A 19,920-nucleotide genomic window follows, 5' to 3' on the forward strand; every position below is an offset into this window, starting at 1 on the left:
ACCATTAGCAAACCAAAAATCCAAAAGGAAGAAAAAAATGCTAATGTCTATGATGGGCCGAGCACTAAGTGCTGCACAGCGCTGTGCCGAGCCGTGGGTGTATTTAGCCTAGGGAACGGGTGGCATTAAGCAAAGCCCAGCTACCAGAGTTCAGGAGGTGTTAAATTATGTCTACATTAGGTAAAAAGTCCTGTTGAGAGGCAAGGCCTTTTCTTGTCCAAACTAGGCCAAATGCAGTACCACCTCCTTAGAATGGGCCCCAATGGGAGCTGGCCAAGTGTTCATTAAAACTGGACATTTGCTGCAATGCTAATTTTGCTGTATCATCAAAATGAAAAGAATTGGATCCCAGCATTGGGGTCATTAAAAGCAGAGCTGTATTTAAGTGTATGTGTGTGGGGTGGGGGGGGGGATGGTATTATGAATGTCTAGGAAGCCTCATTTACTCCAGGGGAGGGCTTTAAAAGCAGGCTGCTCACCTGTGGTTCATACTATCAGGCAGATGAATGTTACTGGACACTATTCCTTTGACAGCTGCATCCACAGCACCACCCTGGTTGGTAAAGTCATGCGGGCGAGAAAAAGCTAGCTGGTGGCAGACGTGAGAGAGCTGATATGGGGTCCCATGCAATGCTGTTATCATCCCAGCAGCTGCTGGATGATTTCCTTCCTTCAGGTTGTCCTTTTAATGCTGCTCACTTGTTTTTTATCATCGTTGCCCCAGCAGAGAAGCATATTGTTTCCAACCCTTAGGAAACAAGACAAAGAGGTTTGTTCTGTATTTTTTCCTGTGACATCCAGCTGTGATAATGCAATAGGTAAAGCTGAGTTAAGAAAATCAACAATTTAGCCCTGTGGTGGGGTTGTCTTGTCAGAAGCTACAAATTCAGGCAAAACATTATAACTTGTTGCAGGGAGCAGTACCAGGCAGAGCCTGTATCTGCATGATAAAGCTAGTGTGGTTGATGCCTTTAATTATTTATTTTGTACCGGTACTGCTCAGGTGGAGATAAAGTGTCTAAGGGACCAGACCACCATCATCAACGAGGCTCCCAGCGCTTCGCCCACTGTACTTATCAGCCTGACAAGATGGGAATAACAAGCAAGGCCTGAAGACTAGTGCTTGTGCCCAACTGCAGTGTCCATTGTCAAGGTGAAACGGAGCAAGATAACGCACACAAACACATGCACACGCTCACCTGTATACATATAGGAATGCAGAATATTTAGTGTGAGGTCTGTAAAGCTACACCGGTAGGAAAAAATTCCATGTACCAGACTAAATGCACAATGGGGTCCAATATCATGCATTGAAATGGTCTCTTTACGGGTTTCAATCAGTGAGCTGGAGCTGGGTGCATTGTATAGATATGTTTTTAAGACAATCACTTTGGCTTTTGTAAGGAGCCGGGTCACACTTACTGGGTATACCCCGTGTACAAACACACAGGGATCTGGGATCTGACGCCTGGAGCTTGATGTAGAGAAATTCAACCACTGTGTCTTGAGCTGAAGCAATCCTCATGCCTGTTGTATGGCATGGATGGCAATATCATTTATTCAGAGCATTGTTTATTTTTCAGGAGCGATGTGGTTTTCCAGGCTGAAGATTTCAAGGTTGTCTTTCTTTGTGAATGCTCTCCCATGTCCGACGGTAGAGTTGCGCCCCGGGACATTTGCAGTGGAAGTGCTTTTTCCAAGCACGCGACAAGCAGACAGAAACAATCTCATGTGAAATGCCTCCCAGATCACAGGTAAGCAAAATGGCTTCATTAGTGGGTAACGAGGAACAAAAACTTAGCATGAACTTTTCTTGATCATGATGGAAACATGTTGAACACTCTGCATATTGAGGAGCGGGGCTGGACCCAGCAATCGGGAAGGTCCCTTCCAGCTCCTAACAAGTACGAAACTATGAAACCCTGGCTTGCTCCTAGAGATTTCCTTTGCAGAAAAGGAGGCCGAATTTGGCAAATGAGTTCTTTATGCATTATTTACACAGCTCTAGCATGGTCCCAGACATCAGATCCAGAATGCTGCTGTGAGATGGGACCCAAGGAAACTCTGGGTACTACTCTACACCCACAATCAGATCTCTCTTGGGGAAAGAAACTGTCAGATGCCAAAAGGGACATCCAGTGGAAAGAGGATCTCTCCTAAGGTGTAAGGATGTGTGTGAGGAAAGCAGTAGATTGAGTCACAGGAGGGCAAGTGTCAGCTACTGGCCCTGAATAGTCTGTGGACAAATCATTGGATCTTTGTCCCTTGGTTTCCCAGCTGTCAAATGGGGACAGTGCTTCATTTGTCTCTTTGTAATGCTCTGGGGCAAGGACTAGCTGTGCACGTCTGTGCATCACATGGAAAAACGGGGTCCTAAGCTCGACCAGGACGACTTGGGGTTAAAATGAGATGAGCAACAGAAATGATGATCTCACAACTTTGAAACCAGGTAACCCCTAAAATTGGCCAGCATCTGTCCCCTCTCTTGGCAGTAAAAAAATCAACTGTGGGTTGACTGTGACTAAAAAGAATAAACAGACTTCAGTTTCCCTTTTTCATAAAATAAAAAGAGTCTGAAAGGAGCAGTGTACAAGCCAGGATCATGATCATAAAATTTAAAAAATTGATGAGGAACTTGGAAAGGTATAAAATAATGGTAAGCCAAGTAATTAGGTAGCATTCAGGCTGCTGTTTATCAGCAATTTAAGTGGTCTTTAGATAGCTGTATGGCACAGATCCTTTCTTTTTCTCCATCTGAATTACTGATATAGATTAAAACAGACAATACAGAGGAGGCCTCGGGCAGGTTCTTGGCACAAGGGTTAGTACCACCTTTCGGGACTAATTGAACTCCCACTAAAATCAGTGGAAAGCGTCTTCAAATGGCATCACTGACTCCCTGGACAGCATTAAGCACATCTCTCTCTGAATTGTTCTTTAATGAGTTTAATTGTCTCTTAAAGCAGAGCAAGGATGGGAGATGATGGTTTCAATGTCATTTGTAGAGATGTAGGACTAAATTCTTAGCCACTAAATCAACTGATCTGATCTATGATAATTGAAGGTTTACTACAAAACAACAGAAACAGAAGATTGCCAGCTTTGTTTGGAGGACACGCACCAGAGCAACCAGCTCTGCCACCTCTGAGTTTTTTAGAGTTGGATATTTCCGAATCCAGACCAAAGGCCAGATCCCAAGTTGGAAGGGGCTGGCTTGTCCTATCCCTTGTGATGACATTTCCCTGTTTGTCCAACAAGATAAAGGTCCTACTGGATTAGCTGTTGCTGGTACAGTTCCCATTTGTTTACACTGAAATCTTGCAATGTTTAAGCCCAGACTCATTTGAGGCTAAACCTCAGTCCACCCCAAAACTATCAATGAAACACAGGTCTAAGCAGTGCTTGTCCATGCCTGTATGTTCTGCTTCTCATAACTCAGCTGATTCACCTCTGCAGCTAATTATTCCAGCACTTCATTACTCACCTCAATTGGTTTTCCCCTCCTTTAATGACAAATGAATTTCCAGGTGCAGTCTGTTTAGTTTTACTGGGTGAAATCAATGCGAATGCCTGGGCTTCCATAACTCACCTGAAGAACTGCACTGCTAAGAGTAGAAACTTTTGGTGCTTTTTTTGCTCCGAGTATAAGTTAACATCTTGGTGCTCCAAGTTCAAAGGGAGCATCTACATGTGCCGATTTAAGGCACGTTAGTTATTTTTAAGGTGCACTAAGGGCGCGGGTTTACATGTGTGCACATTTAATGCACCTTAAAAACGGCGATTTTAGGCTATTTACATGTTGGCTTTTGCGGGTATCAAATTTAGGTGCGAATAGCTAAAGTGCCTTAATGCACGTGTAGATGCGCTAAGGCACATTAATACTATGTATGTCAGCTCTGACTTGGGACTAACTGTAGGTTGTCCTTTTTATCTTTTAGGTTGTGCTTTTAGTCCCAAGTTGGTTTGCACACCGTGTTAATGTGCCTTAGAGTGTGCATGTGTAGATGCACACCTAAATCACCTTCATGTGCGTTAGGCAAATGCACATTAAGTTTAGGTGTATGTAAAAGCATGTGTAGAAGCGCCCAAATAGTAACTAGTATTTCCAGTATGGGTTACAGGTCCACTTCTACTCCAAATATCAAGTAGCTACAAGTCTATTAAAGGCCCAGCTGGGCAGCCTTGATACTTGATCACCATTTATAGCAGCTCTTGAAGGACCCCGGACGAGATGAAGAGGTGACTTGTCAGGCAGCAGGACGCTGGTGAATCAGACCCAGTCGCTGAGGGGGAGTGGGGAGCTGATTACACATTTCTGCAGTGGGTAACCACACTTAATGCTGATGTCTAGCAGGCACTTTCAAGAAACAGCATCATAATCTCCACTAACGGAATAACCTTTGTGCCAAGACGGGAGTGGGGGTTTGACCTGGGGTTTTGCAGGTGAATTACTGAGAACACCTCTGCCCCTTTGCAACAGGGAGAAGTTCAGGGACAGGTAACGCATGCCCCACTCCACACCTGGCTTGCTTTCCCTTTGCCAGCTCCTTCAAACTGGACGACTGGCTGGCTTTTTCGTGATGAACAGCATCAGCGTGACAACTCCTCTCCAGAATGGCAGCAGCAAGATGAATGGGGTGCAGTGGTGAACCCAGCAGGTGTGCAGATTCCCAGAGGCAGCAGAGCCTGGCAATCGAGAACAAAATACAATAAAATAAACCCTGTCCCCTTGGCTTGTCACAGGCTGGGGAGCGATGTGGCGTAGGCTGCAAAGCAGCTGCTTTAGCTAATCGCAACAATTAGTGGAAAATCTCCTTACACCATGCTGAACTCCGCACAAAGCAGCAGAAGGAGTCGGATCAGCGGGTGGATTTTACATACGGGATACCCCGAGAGTTAATCACTCATTTTACAAATTGCTGATATAAATTGCTGTTAATTAGCTCCGTAAATGCTTATTGTGCTTGCTAAATTAGAACCTGCTGGAAGGGCGTAGATGTGCCAGCATGTTTGTTTGTTTGACTTTTCCCTTTCTTTCTTCTTTTTTATTAATATAAGGGAAATTGGGTATTAAGGTGTCTGCTGCCGACTGGAATATGCAGCATTCAAAGGCCATTAGACTTGTGACATTCAGCTCTTCCTTTTCATCTTCAGGTTTTTCTGGCTGCATTTCAGTGTGTTGGCTGGTTTGGTGGCAACCTGGGGCTAGTGGTGCTGCTTGATTGGTTAGCATGTGAAGCATAATAAGTTAGAAGGTGCTGAATGGGGACTCGGGAGACTGGGGTTCTTGTCCCATCTCTGCCATTCATCTGCTGTTTGACCTTGGGCAAGTCACTCCTCTCTGAGCTGTGGTTTCCTCCCCACCTTTTATCTGCCTTGTCTGCTTATTCTATAAACCGTGCCTGGCAGGGATTGCTTTTCATGATAGCCCAGCCTCTCTGTATTAGTCTAGCCAGAGTGCCTTGCAGAGCAACCCCGTTAATGAAATGAGAGTAAAGCCCCTTTCAGAAAGCCAAAAAAAGGAGGGATGAAAAACCTCAATGGACATACAGCGTGTTGCACATTGGCCCCTATCCAACTGCATTCAACCCTCAAAAAGCCACAACCAAGTTAACCGTGCGCCGAAGAGAGGGGAACTGAAGACAAATGCCCCGCTGAAGCCCTAAAGAGGAGAGCCATGGGGCAGTCTGGGCGTCTTTACATCCGTGCTCAAAAAGGTTGTGGCATTTCTTCTCCTTTAGTGCCCCTTCCTTTTGCACAGGGTTGTTGTTCTTCCCCAAATGCAAAAGCAAACAGATATACCGGCCTCAGCAGAAGTGATGGATGGACTGTCCCAGATGCCAGTGCAGTCTGATCCTCCGCATAGACCATCCGCTAACATCTTCTCAGCTGAAGCAAGCTGAGAGTTACTGCCTTTGAGGGCTGGCCCTATTCCAAATAAGCAAGCTAGCCAGAAGAGGAGTGAGTGAAGTGAGAAAGAGAAAGTATCCTCTGGTTTGGAAGAAACAAATGGCAGGTTCAATGACAAAAAAGCCCGCAGGGTGAATCAAGCTTGCATCTACAGAAGCCAGTGTGGGGAGAGCAGAATAAGGCAGCAGGTTATCAAAAGCAGCGCAATGCCCTTTTTGAAGCAAATTTCATTGGGCAGGCCCAGGATGAAACCTAATTGCAGTCAATCAATGGGGAAAGCCAGGCGATGATCAGAGGAGCGTGCCAGACCAATTCGAGCCTATTGGGGCAGCCAGGATCAAAATGCTAGACCTGGAAAGCAGACTTTGAAAGGCCAGAAGAGGAATGGGAATAGCAAGAGCCAAGTATTACAAGGTGAGGGGCTCTCTGTAGGGGCAGCATGTTGGTCTGTTGGACCCTTTCTCGGTAGTCCACATCATGCTTGATAAAACTCTTGGAAAGGGCCGTGGATAAAAGAATTAAGACAGGGCAAGGGGTAATTAGTCTTCTTGCTGTCTGCACTTCACCTTTAGGAAAGATGCTCCTATCTGATCCAGAAATCGGTGAACACCAAGGGAAGGTGCCAGCCACAGCAGGCAGAGGAGCTGTTGAAAGACAGGCTTTGAACCACCTTCTTACCTCCAGAGGGCAAATTTCATCCCCGTAATGAGTAATCGGGGGCTAGTATGAGGCCCAGTTTCATTTAACCCAGTGGCACTTAGGCCTGATGCTGGCTTTTCTGCTCAGAGTGAGTTTATATACACCAGGGTTCTCATTGCCAGCAAGGAAGTCAAATCTCTGCCCCCGCCCAAAAAAAAAAAGAAAAAAAAAAGGGGCCTCTATTCCCAGGTCTCTCTTAGCGTCTCCTTCGGAGGGTGAGCTAGGGCTGGGATCTAACGTGTTAACAAGTGAGTGAGCACGAGAGCGCTGCCTGTTTCTATCTCACAGATGACAAACTCCAGAGAAATTGCTTTTCTTTCTCCCTGAGATCTTGGTGGAGTCATTTCTACACCTTGGTTTCCTCATGTTATATAGGGATTCAGTTGCCTTGTCTGTAGGGACTGAAAACTTTGGGTTAGTGATTGCCTTTTTATTATGTATCCATACAAAACCCAGTGCATGGGGCACCCTGATCTCACGTGGGACCTTTAAGCCCCATAAAATATCAGCAGTTATACGTTTGCCAACCTAGCAACTGTTCAGCATCCTCCTGTAATGCCAAGCTTCCCAACTCATTGCTAGTCCCAGCTCTTTGCAAACTTCTCTACTCTTTGCAAGATCAATTGGCTTCAAGATGCAGTTCAAATACAGGACATCTACTTGGCTCTGGTCACATTAGCTGGACGTGCCTGCATTTTGCTGTTGTGGTGATTGTTGGAAATGGGGAGGGTTGCTTTTATTTGTTGCATTGGCCGACAGTCGGTCAGTTGGGTATACACAGCTGGTTCCTCCTGGGGTCCTGCATGTGCAGCAAGTGTGAATGGAGCAGGCCAGGGACAATAAGGGGATGGGGCATGTCAGAAATCGCATGGATTAGCAGAGCACTCGGGAAGGGGCTAGGAGCTCAGCATTGAGTCAAGTATTTGGAGGGGCTCCACGAACAGCCATGGGAGGGTCTGGATTGAAGCTATGTGTATGAAAGGAGTCCAGAGCTGGAATCACAAGGCGGCTAAGGTTGGGATTAAGGAGCATTGGCAGAGGTGCAGGTGTACAGCAAGCAGCTTTACACAGCGCGCTCTGGGACGCCGTCTTGGATGCTGCGCAGAGCTCCAGACCTGGAAGGCGTCTGCCCCACAGCCAGTGCCCCTGATTGGAGATGCTTCAGCATGGCCCTGCCTGCCAGCTCGTTATCGCTGCTGAGAGACAGAGCCAGTTCGCCCAGGTGCAGCACCATATGAGCACAGCCTTATTGCTTCCAGTTTGAGAGGCAAGCCATGCAGCCTCGTGCCACTGCCTTGCTGCAGACCCAGCTGGATGCTGCCCTGTGCTATGGTAACATTTGTTGGGAAGGTACCGTTGAGAACTGATTTTTCCAAATCTGAGCCATAAATCCCATTTCAGAGCCTCACTAAGACGCAGCCCTAAAATCCAGACCTGTCCTGGAAGATTCAGGATGCTGGTCACTTCTGTGCACGTGTGGCCAGAGCACAGCGCCAGCCATAGCAGCAGGGTTGTGAGCTGGGATGGAGGGAGGGTGGCATAGCTGTGGGGTTTGGGGGGTGGGAACACGACCAGCCGGGGCAAGGTGATTGAAAGGTCTCCATTACCCTCTTCAGCTGTGACCAGCCACCAATTGGAAACAGCTGCTGTACAAGCTGGGCAGACTGGGGCAGCAGGCAGGCTTTGAGAGCCAGGCTGGGAGAAAAATCACTAAGTGGGAAGTGGAGGAAGCAGTGAGGGATAGGCAGGAATGGTCTGTAGCTGCTTTACACAAGGTCCTCAAGCTGGACCCATGTGCCCTTATCCTTGTGCAAGGGGAAGCAACAGCCCTGGAGGCAGAAGGACTGACGACTAGCAAACTCCAAAGCTGGATGCACAAGCCCCTGCATTGGAGGTGGGGCTGTGACCTTTTTGCTACCTGAGAGGTTTCTGGGGTGACTGTTACTGCAGTCCTGGCACGCGGAGGTGTCCTGGGTCCTGGGAGAGCGCTTTGTTCAGGGGTGCTACAGGCTGGAGTTGAGCGATGCGAGTAGGCAGCTCTTCTGCACGGTGGGGTCTCCATTGCTTCCAGTCTAGGGGGAGAAAAAGCCACCTTTGAACCCCAGGACAACACAGACAATGCCTGAAGCCATGACTTGCTGTGCCTCTGTAAGGACATGCAGTCCAGGGAGGAAGGAGCTGGATATACTTCATTACTTATCAACTCAAAATGCAAGTGGGATGCAGAGAGGCTTGAGGAGACCAAGTCTCCTTCCCCAAGCAGAATACCAGTCGCACACCTGTGAGAAATGGGGCGTTGCAGCCCTAGGACACTAATCTGCTGCAATGGGCAAGGACTGAAGGCCCTTAGGCTTGCTCCTGGCTTATTTTTGGCTAGGACTGGCACCTGGCCTTTTCCAGGAGTTGCTTAGAAACTGCAGCCCAGAGAAATGGCGTGGAGCAAGCACTGGCCACGGCTGGAGACAAACCGAGCGCACCGAGGGAGATGGCAATGCAAAGGAATAATGAGGTCCTCGGTTCTCATTTGAGATGAGAAGTAAAGGTAAGAAGTTAAGGTTGGGCCTGTATTCCCCTCTTTTACCACCCCGCACAACCAAAGCTGAAAGGACAAGTGCTTAGTAGCTCCATAAAAAGAGGTGATGAGGGGCTGTGGCTAAGATGGTCAGAAATGGGTCAGTGGTTCGAGTGGTTGATCTAAGACTCAGTGGGGGAAAGGGGATTTTCAGAGGTGAGAGACAAAGGGATGGCCGCCACAAAGGAAACTGCTGCAGTGGTTTTAACTGGGTGACATTTTTCAATCCGTTTTATCCAACTGTGGGCTACGTGGATGGTTTTTCAGTTTAAACCTGAGCTTGCTTCAATTTTATTTGTAGATAAAATAAGCCACGCTTAAATCTGAAGAAACGCACTTGTGCAGGTGTTTGCAACAGCGCAACTGGCTTGGGTTGAAAAATGCATTGACCTGTGCTGTCTCGCTGCTTCACTGTAGTCCTTCATTGACTGCCTGTCCCTGGACTTGGAGTAGATATTTTGGAGCTGAGAGCTGTCTCGCTTTGTGCACATGGACAGCACCTCACACAGCAGCTTGTTAGTGGGTGCTACTGCGGTGCACTTAATATAGATGTGACTTGTCTAAGGTCACGCCAGAAGCTCCCTACCTATGCCCAATCACCCTTCCGTGATTCACATTTACCAAGCTCCAGCATTGTAAAGGGGATAGTGTGTGTCCCTTGGGTGTCTTGCCTGTTGGACTGACTGCCTTCCCTTGCCTGGGGCCAGGGCTGTGGCACTGGTAGGAGGGTCACTTGGAGATAATCCAGCTGAAAGGAGCACGCAGTTTTGCAGGAGCTCAGCTAACTGTTCGGGAGTGGTTTTTCCTGTGGGATTCAACGATTTCCCCTATTACAAATACTGCAGACTTGCCAAGAGCAAATGACTCAGACGGGTTAACAGGTGGTCTGAATTACTCTGGCCGAATGGAAGGCGGCCTCAGGTCTGTAGGTTTTCCTTTGAACTCCAGTGCTTTATTTTCCCTGCCTAGACTGGCAGGTGCATGTCCTGGCTTGTGATCATAATGGAGGCTGTTTAAAGGCCCAGTGCTTATGAAGGGCTTGGTGAAGCAAGCTCAGAGCAGGCAGGGTTCGTAGCCATTGCTTGCCAAACTACCCCTTGATTATTCAGACCGGAAAAGTGCAAGGCCGGTTCCACATATAGCCAGGCCAAGTCCCTGCCTTGAGTAACAGGCCCGATCCATGACATGTAGCTCTCCCAACCCCACCTACCCCTCTGGTGCTCCTCAGTCCTGATCTAAAGCCCTTTGGTGTTGCAGCTCCTTGCCCCAAGCAGGACTGATGCCCCGTGTCCACCCCAGCCCCATGGTCCCTTCCCTTTACAAAGTCCCACAAAGGTCCTACAATCACCATCATGATCCACCACGTCCCTACTATTCCAGCCTTGCTTTTCCACGTATCTTTGTCCCATCTCCAAGAGTCTGTCTCTCCTATGAGTCCTTATCTCTGATTGGCACTGTTTGGTGTGAATGCAGCTCAAGTGAGATGTACTCTGGCTTCCTTGTGTGCACACACAAGCACTGCAGGTGTGATGCGTGCATAACTGAGAGGAGAACAGCTTTTCTTTCTATGGGGCCTTTCGTCCTAGGGGACCCAAAATGCGTTGCTCACCCAAGGGCAAATGATTTTGCAGTGTCTGCTATTTGAACAGCACCACTCAAGTGATGAATGCCATTGTTCATTTAACATTACAGTGGCAATTGAAGTAGGGAGACTCATTCCCAAACTGAATTTCCCTTGGATATTGGAGGTGGTGGGGAGGGAATGCAGCTGATCATGGAAACCTAGAGGCTCTTTGGTGTTTGAACGTCAGGGTTTTTAGCTGGTCACGTGGGGCTGGGAAGATTTTTTTTCCCACCCATATGGAATCTGTTGTGGCTTCTGGTTTTGATGGGTGGCTTTTTGTTGAGCGATTTCAGAGGGAGGCTGTTGGTCCCTTGGAAGCGCTGGTATGACCTGGTGTCTGACTGCTGTGCGCTGGTCCTCCCGGCACTTGAACGACTGAGCGGTCCCTTGCTCTCCTGCTTAGGGTTAGGCTGATGACAGGACCCGGTGTCAGGAAGGAGTTACCTCCCTGGGTCAGACTGGCATGGGCTCTTAGACTGTCTTTACTCGCACCTTTTCAAATGGCAGGGCACCCAGAGAGAGCCCTTCAGGGCCCTTGACCCTCATCGCAGGCAGCTAAAACCCCCTTGAGAGCTGGTGATCGTGCACAGGGAAGGGATCGTCTCTCTTGCCTGTTGCACGCAGAAGAGGACTAGACAAGCTGGAGATGTTGCCAGCCTGGGGCCCAGAAGTTCAGGAGACTGGCACGAGATGTGTAGCAACTCAGCAAGCAGCCTTTTTTTTAATGCTGTTTGTGAGGATGGATGGGCTGAACCATTTTGGCAGGGAAAAGGGGCTCTTTCTTCCAGACTGATCAGCACTGCAATTAAATCACTAATTTGTTTTTCAGGCAAGCCTTTCTCCAGGGTGCTGGGAGATTAAATCAGTGCCCTGTCACAGATGTCTCATTTAACAGTCTAGAGTTTAGACCAGAAAATGCTTATTTGGAGCTCTCTCTCTTGGAGGGTGAAGAAAGGATGGTTGGAGGTAAAAAGGGAAGAAGATTCTGTCTCCTACCCACACTTTTCTTCTGTGATTTGACTTCTTGACCTCAGGTGCTGAGGAGCACTATAAATGCTATGGAGAAGCTGCAGTGCTCTTTCGCAGATAGTGCCGCACTCCTGTGCTTAGCAGAAGCAATTCCTAGATATGTAGTTTGCAAAATTATTTGGGGTCTCCTTTAGTGCAAAAAGCACTGTACCAGTAGAGATTCTTAAATCTCTTACCCTGTTATCATGGCTCGGGCAACTTCCTGCCCAGGCACTAGAAAAGGCAATTTCTCTGCATCACTGATGACTCAAAAAGTGGTGCATGGAATAATAGCAGTGTTTCAGCATGCGAACAGTTAAGACTGTGTGGTGCGGCTGAAGGCCAGAGGTAGGTTTAAGTCCATAAGTAGTACCCTTCTGCAAAGTGTGCTAGAATGCCTGCCTTGCTGCCTTTTGGAAAACTTTGCGGCTTCAGCACATCCCACGAAGGGCCAGTTAAACCACATGACTCCACAGTTATATTTCTGGCCAGCACGGGAAGCTAATTTTGGGGTGAAGATGCACGTTACACACAGACCATACTTGGGGTACTTAAAATGCAAACTTCTGCACATTTAAAGCTTGTCAACTCATGTTAAGTGCCCTCTCAGAGTTATACCGCTTCAGGCAAGGGATAACTCCGGGCCATGCTACCCAGCTTGTGTTAGGGGGACTTGAGTAGGCTCCATAGATCTAAAATGAACCATTTGCGGTCCTCTAGTATCCCAAGATGACCCTCGGAGCAGGGATAGAGCCCACCTCGCTGCACAGCGGCTCTCCAGCCCTTTAGTGGCAAGTCTGAACTGTGCAGACAAGAACTAGTATAAATCCTTAGTGTGCGACTGCTCACAGCATGCTTTCAGTGCAACTCCGCTTAACATGCCACCGATTTAGCATGGTCTAAGTGCAATGTGTAACTTCACCATTAACATTAACCTCCTTGGACCAGATTCTTTGGAGAGCAGGATGCCCCCAGTTACAGATGAAATCAGTGAGAGCTGGGCACTGGATCTTGGCAAGGGAACAGTTGAACATTTTGCAAAAAACTTGGTTTTAACACTAAACAGGTCACGGCTCTTAACACGGCCAAACTTCCTCAACTGTGAGTTTCAATCAGGTAAACCAAAAAACTCAGTTAATGATTGTCCTGGCACGGGGAGCATGGAGGAGGGGGTTCCATTGCATTTTTGCATGAAAAATATATTGTGGAAAAATCAAATTGCAGTATTTTGAGGTGGCTTTCCCCAGTGCTGCTGTGAATCGGGCCAGTGACTCATTCCAGTGTCGAGTCCATTACTTAGTGATGGAGAGTAGTCGCAACCTCCTGGAGCACAGTGGCATTTATTGTGCATTCAGGGGTGGGATTTTGGTTCAATGGAATTGGGCTACAGGCTGTGTGTTAAGGTTGAAAGTATGCTACGTGGTTTAACCCTCGCAGGAGCGCTTAGCTTGTAGCAGACTGCTGAATCAAGTAAACCCAAAAGACCACCCCCCCACACAACCCCCCCCCCCCCCCCCAAAACAACACACCCCAAAACCAAGTTTCTTTGTCAGTCAAACAACAGTCCAGCTACCAAAATAAAGCCAGGGTGACAGTGTTTGTTCACCGAGCTATAGTCGCTACCAGCCCAGCCTCTGACTTCTTTACTATTCATTCCATCCAGGAAGAGCGCGTACCAACTGCTGAGACTTCCTCAGCCTGACAAAGGGTTTTTAAACCCAAAAGCTTGCTAAAATGTTTTTTTTCCAATTATTTAAGTTGGTCTAATAAAAGATATCAGACTGACCCAAAGAACCTTGTCTGCTGTTTGCAAAGCACTTTCAGGCTCCCAGCACAATTTAAGGTAGATAAGGGTCATTTCACTTGCTTTAAAATGCAGTCATGTCTGAGGTAAGAGGGCACAGCAATGCTACCCTAATGGTTTAGGACGGGGGCAGGCAATTATTTCAGGTAGAGGGTCTTATGACAGGCAGCCAGGAGCAGATAAATGTTAAATCTTCTAAATTTTTAAGGGCCCCACGGGCTGGATAGAATGGGCTGGTGGGCTGCATCTACCCGCATTTTGCCCACCCCTGGTTTAGGACCAATGTATCCAGAAGAGACTATGGGTATAACAGAGGCGGGGAAGAAAGTGACTGTATTGTAATATGGCCAGAAGACAGGCTACCAGCTGCTGATGTCTCACTGTGTGCTCTGGGACTCTGAACCAGCATGAGGTGTTGGCTCCTATTCTCCTCTTAAAAAAGAAGTGCTGCTCTACCTCGCTCCATGCATGGGGCCACCTCTGGAGTCGGTCGCTGCTGAGCCAGCCCGTGGCCGCATCATATTTTCCCTGGCACCGTGAGTCACATGTCTGAGCACAGCAAGTGCACAACACTACCTTTCAGGTGAGGGAGCATTTTGTACCAGCAACAGCTTTACACGGGGCTAAATGAGGCCACCAGCAGCAAGCAAGAGGCTAGTGGGCTCTGCAGATAAGCAGTTTCTATGAGGTTAAAGCCTGACCCTGCTTAGCTTCCGAAACCCAACCACCTGGTGCCTATCAAGAGATGCCCTACTTACTTGGCCCCTCTCGCCCCTGCTGGTATCACCTTTTGCAAGCTGTTTACCCTCTGCTCTTGTAGTCATATTCAGAGGTTTTCCTATTATCCACCATGCCCACAGGAGCCAGTGGGCACTGTGAATGCTCAGCACCCAAAGAAAATTCAACCCTGCAGGTGGCCGTGCTGGTGTCAAGGTGACCTCTTCCTTCCCTGATGTTTTTGCAGGTGAAGAACATCTGTCCCCACTCAAATGCATATGGTTTTTCAAAGCTCTCATCAGGTAGCAAAACTCATTAGCACCTGGCTTGCCGGATCTTTTTGCACAAGTAGGACATTCAAAGGTAACCAGTAATTGCTTAACCAGATGATAATGCACCTCTGAAAGCAAAGGGAGAAGTCCTTGAAATGTGTCTCGTGTCTGGAGAAATAACTGATCTTGGAAATTTAATTTAGGTTCTGATCTCTCCTCCGTGCCTGCCTTATGTTGCCTTTTTTCCCCTCTCCTTCTGCTGACCAACCTCCATGCCACAGGTTTTGCAGGGCGGTGGGGGAATGCAGGTCTGTCTGTGCTGTGGGGGGAAAAGGTTGGCGAGCCACACGCACACACTCACACTCTCTCAATGCAGGCCAGGAAGCTCAGACTGAATCCAGATTAGAGACGGCTTTGTAAGGCATCCAGATGATCATCAGCAGTAGGAGGGAGGAGGGAGCCTGGCCTTGTCTGCTTCCTTGGTCACTTTGCTCCGGTTGTACTTTTGGTGGTGACTGTGGTCCTGGCTACCTGGAGGCTAATGGCATGTGCAAAGGCTGAGCAGAGCCAGTGATTGCAAAAGGTGCTATCTTGCCATCTTCCTCGTCTCCTCCTAGGGGAGCTTGACCCTGATGCTCTCATTTTAAGTACTCTTGCCTAATAACAGCCTTGCCCAACTGCACCGGGGCTAGGAAAGTGGAGGTCAGCAGGCATTGGCAAGCAAGGTGTGTTGCATTAACTTTTTCCTCCACCCAACCTGAAGCATTCACTCTTCCTCTTTTGCGCTGCAGCCCTGCCAGTCTGTGACTGCACTGCTGCCCTGGTCTTGGGGATGTATGTCCTGGTCCTGGGGTATGTGCCCCATCCTGGGGGATGTGCCAATCTGCCTGCACACCTTGATGCTTCTTGAAGCCTTCCCTGCAGTGCCAGTCCTCCAGCTTTTCTCCAGTAGCTTTGCCCATATACTTTATTCTTAGCCAGTGCCATAACTAATGTGGGGTGAATAGTGAAACCACCCCACACACAGATTTAACGGGGTAGGGGGTGTAAAAAAAAGACTGTAACCAGAAGCAGCCACTACCCCTGTGTCCTGGGCCCCCAACTACATCCCTATGCTGCTGGTCCTAGGTTCAGGTACAGTGCTAGGTCAGGTACAAATTGCATGGTGGAAAAGAGCAAAGATTTAATGTAGCAGCGACTGCAGTCTCCACCCGTCAGGCCATAGAGAGCTCCGAGGACCGACGGCCCCCAACCCTGCGTGTTCAGAAGCTCTGTGCAGGACATGAGTGGAGGCTGCTCTTTGCAGAGATGCATGCAGTGATCTTTGGAAACATGAAAAAAATGCCAGAAAAAAAATGTAAGAAAAGCAATGCAAAAATTTATATTTTATTTTAATTCAAAAATTTAAAATAGCTTTCAAATTCCGTAAAGTATGCCCGGACACAATGAGGAGCCTCATATACAGAGACAGATAAATTAAATTGTATATACTGCAGACAAGCCGAGTGTATGTATAGATTACATATTTACAAGTTTTATGTAAACCATATTTATACATTTTATTACATTTACAAAAAAAAAAAAGCTGATCTTCCACTACTCTTTACTACAATAATGAAAAAAAAAATTTACATTGTGTCTTTTTTTTTTAACTGTACAAACTTTTGCGTCATAAAAATATATCTCTGTACAAAAGGTTGGGTTTTCTCTTTTCTATTTTTTATTAATTTTTGTTCTTTTTTCTTTTTTTTTTTCCCCCTCTCTTGTTTTTTTTTTTTTTTTTTTTAAACACAATGCAAGTTCGATGAGCACAAGAATGAGAAGTCGCGGCTCGTGACCTGGCCAGCTTGCAAAAAAATGGGGCGATACCACCCTTTTTCTGCTGTCCGAGCAACAAGGGAAAGTGGTATGTAATTGGTCGAAAGCAGCAAATGTTTAAATAAAGCCACAGTTCATTTTGCTTTGCAAGTAAAAGAAACTGGGTGCATTTTATACACCTCCACTCGCGTACACACACAGTTTCTCTCTCTCTAACACACATGCGCACCTGGTGCTATTGCGTTAATTTGCATGAGATTCAGGAAGGTCCAGAAGTAGGATGTAGGATCCCTAATTATTTAACGAGTCGAGCTTTGCGTGTGCATGCGGTGCTGCCCTCTGCTGGGTACAACCTGAACACCTGGGGGTGTCAAACTATTATTTGCAGCGGGCAAAGATCCTCTTTTAGCTCAAGTCGCAGCAGGGGCGAGACACTGAGAAGAAAAGGAGCTGAGCTCCACTCCTGCGAGGTTTTGAATAGCTGTGGCTTAACGGCACGTGTTAAGGCAAAGACGGCTGCCAGCACGGTATAGAGACTCGAGTGCAAAAGAATACCACCTTGCTCTCTCCTAAATCTTCCTAGCAGAGGAGCCCAGTCCTCCTGCTGCATCTGGGGACTCCAGGTGGGAATGGGAAGGCGGCTGGTGCAAGGAGGCAGGGCTCGCCTTTGGTCCCAGGAGAACTAGAAAGGGGCTGGAGCCTGGGCTTCAAGCTTGAAGGCAGAAGCCAGTTGCCCATTTCCAGGCAAAGCAAAAATCCAGGCACCACCCCTGATCTTGGCTGCATCTGTGCAAACTGGATGCAACTCCCTTAATTTCACAGGAGTTGTTCCGGAGTGACAGGTAACTAGGAGGGAGGCAGCTGGCCCTGGGACTATGATGGGGAAGGGTGCAACACCTCGCTCATGTGCCAGGGGGGCCTTTTCTGATGTATTTTATCTATACTGCCTTGCTCTGGGACCCAGACCCCTTCTGGCTCCAAGGGGAGAGGAACTTACCCTCATGCACTTCAAGCCATATGAGGAAGGGGAACTTCTCTTGCCCCCCGCTAGACCTTGACAGTGACCCTGATGTGGCATGGGCTGGTACTAGTGCCGTGCTGCAGTCAGCAGGGTACCACCACCCCAAGTTTGGAAGTGAGCACGGCATGCGTGGTCCCTTCCTGCTGGCCAGAGGATGAAAGTCTTGGTTTTGTATACACACCTGCCTCTACGCCCCTCAGCTCTGTCGGGACTCATCGTTTCTCATCTGGGGAGTGGAAGTGGCATTTTTTAGCAGGCTGGCTGCGCAGCAAACAGGCTGTAGGATGCTGCTGATTGTAAGACAGCTGTCTGAACAACAGAGAGAAATCAAAATATGTACATCTACAGTCATGGGGAAAAGCAAAGGCAAAAGAATTAGCTCATAGTTGTAATTAGACAAAACTTAAGCCAATATGAGGCTGGGAAAGCAGCCGTCTGCAAACAAACCTGCAAATCACACGGTAGTTTTTTTGTTTTGTGTTTTTTCTTTTCCAGTTTTTGTTTCCCCTTTAAATCTTAAGCAACAAAAAGCCGCTTCGTTCCACAAATACCGGTCAAAGCCTGCTGCGTTTCGGATGCACCTGGCTCCTGACATGATACAACAGCACAGTTGCCTTCTCTGACTCCAGCCCTGTCTGAGAGCGAGCTGCTCAGAGCAAACAGAATTAAATCCTAAATCAACAAAGGAAGCTTTTCCCTTTATTAGAGCGGGTTAGTATCATCGCAAAGGCATCATTCTTTTAAGGGGACAAAAAATGTCAAGTGGCCTTATCTGCTCTCATTAAGGTGAAACCAACCTTCCAGCCCCTGGGGAAATATAGTGAGCAGCTTGGTAGAAAAATTAAAACTTTTATTGCATTGCCATTTGGAGGATCAATATGGAAAGGGCAAAGGCTTTTTGAGCTCACTAGGGGGAAAATGATCGGTGTCGGAGGGGTTATTTCTAAAGACTTTTCCTACCTTCCCCTCCCAGCCTGGCCTCCATATCTCCCTTCTTTCAAATGCTTGTGGAAGTTGCTGCCCAAGGTGAGCAATGGCCAGCTGCTGGGAGAGGGGGGCAGAGAGCGAGAAAGGCAACCACCAGTTCAGAGACTGGTAATGTATTGGTCCCAAGATGACCTGCGAGCTTTCCAAGGAAAGGACGTTGAAATGAGTAAGCACAGCAGAAGAAAAGCAAGAGAGCTGCTGGGGGAAATAAAACAAACAGCACCTTTAAAGATTTCACTTCTCTCCAACAACCGAGCGAGGAAACAAACTAAAAATCTTGCCCACCATGCAACGAAAAAGAAGACTTAAGCGAGCAGAGCTCTGCTGTTTCAGTTAAACCCCAGAGGCTTTTAGTTCAGTGCCGCCCGCGTCGGCCCCTCTGCCTTCTGCGCTCGTCCCCAAAGCGCTGGTTTGACACGAGCATCCTGCGACACACCTGGCACTGCCCTCTGCTAGGAAAGACCTCCTTAGGCTTTAACTGGAACGAGCAGCGGGTCAGAGACGGATTCAGGAGATCACCTTGCTCTGTAAAGGTCTGCAGCTGGGCAGCATCCGAGCAGCGAAAGAGAAGATCTTGAAGTCGGCCAGGAGCAGCTCAGCGGGCGAGAGGGTAGGAAAGGAAAGGCTCTCCCAAGCTACGCTGGAGGAGACACTTTGGTTGGCTTGATTATCCGCTGCAAGATGTGGTGGGTGGGGAAGAAGGTGAAGATGGACGGCAGCCCCGCGGTCTCTCCCCAAAGTAACTCAGCAGTCCAACTAAGCAGCAAAATTCTCCACAGCCAGGGTTGGGAGAGGGGAGGTCATGGATGAAGACTAGCGAGGTGACACACAATCGTCAACAGGACACCCGCCCCTGGACAATTCTGGGACAGTTGGGGAGGAAAGGAGACAGACGGAGGAAAAGTTACTACACACGCACAAACCAGATACCACTCCTTAGTCCAAGTCCACACAAGAAACCAGGAATGATTGTTAGGGATGTGAATTTTTCCCCTCCCTTTGGTCATCTCTTTGGCCAACCCTGCTAGCACAGACACAGTCTGCACTGGCAGGGGCCGGGAAGCAGTTTTGCTGGAATAGCTTATTTTGCACCGTGAACCGCTCTGAACCGTACTGACAAAAATGCTGGGTTTTCTTCCCAGTACGTTTTGCACTTGGAGGGTTATCTGCTTCAGTACACTTTTCTAGTGTGGACCTGCCTCAGGGATTTCTGCGGTCTCCTTTACCAAAAATGCGAGTGCCTCACACTCCTCAGTGCACTCATCTTCCCCCACGCTCCAGCAAGGCAAAGAAGAAAATGACTGTGCCCATTTTACAGAGCAGGAGCTGAGGCAATGACGGGGGAAGTGACTTACAGACAGAGAAGACATCTGAAGAAGACCTCTGATCTCACCGCACGGTGAGTTTTTCCTACCAGGCATCATGTCTCATTTAATTCAATGGAAGACAAGTTTTGAGTTTTGGGCTCAGGGAGATTTTCCCATCGAG

General features: G+C 48.0%; 1 protein-coding gene and 1 long non-coding RNA gene across 2 annotated transcripts in view; one reads left to right on the forward strand and one right to left on the reverse strand.

Annotated features, from left to right (window-relative positions):
- Window positions 1-1,007: 1,007 nt before the first annotated feature.
- Window positions 1,008-16,483, forward strand: LOC149859425 (uncharacterized). The gene is made up of 3 exons (XR_016443458.1): window positions 1,008-1,153; window positions 1,584-1,754; window positions 16,407-16,483. It is a non-coding gene; the product is annotated as an uncharacterized LOC149859425 (long non-coding RNA).
- A 2,671-nt stretch (window positions 16,484-19,154) lies between these two features.
- The window catches only part of CSMD2 (CUB and Sushi multiple domains 2), a 645,501-nt gene continuing 644,735 nt past the window's right edge, over window positions 19,155-19,920 (reverse strand). The window contains exon 71 of the mRNA XM_090057063.1: window positions 19,155-19,295. The gene's annotated coding sequence lies outside the window, so the exon portion shown is untranslated. The remainder of the gene's footprint in view (window positions 19,296-19,920) is intronic.

This window comes from Crocodylus siamensis, chromosome 7 (genome assembly GCF_052110815.1).
Source record: "Crocodylus siamensis isolate JL-2025a chromosome 7, ASM5211081v1, whole genome shotgun sequence".
Classification (NCBI taxonomy): Eukaryota; Metazoa; Chordata; order Crocodylia; family Crocodylidae; genus Crocodylus; species Crocodylus siamensis.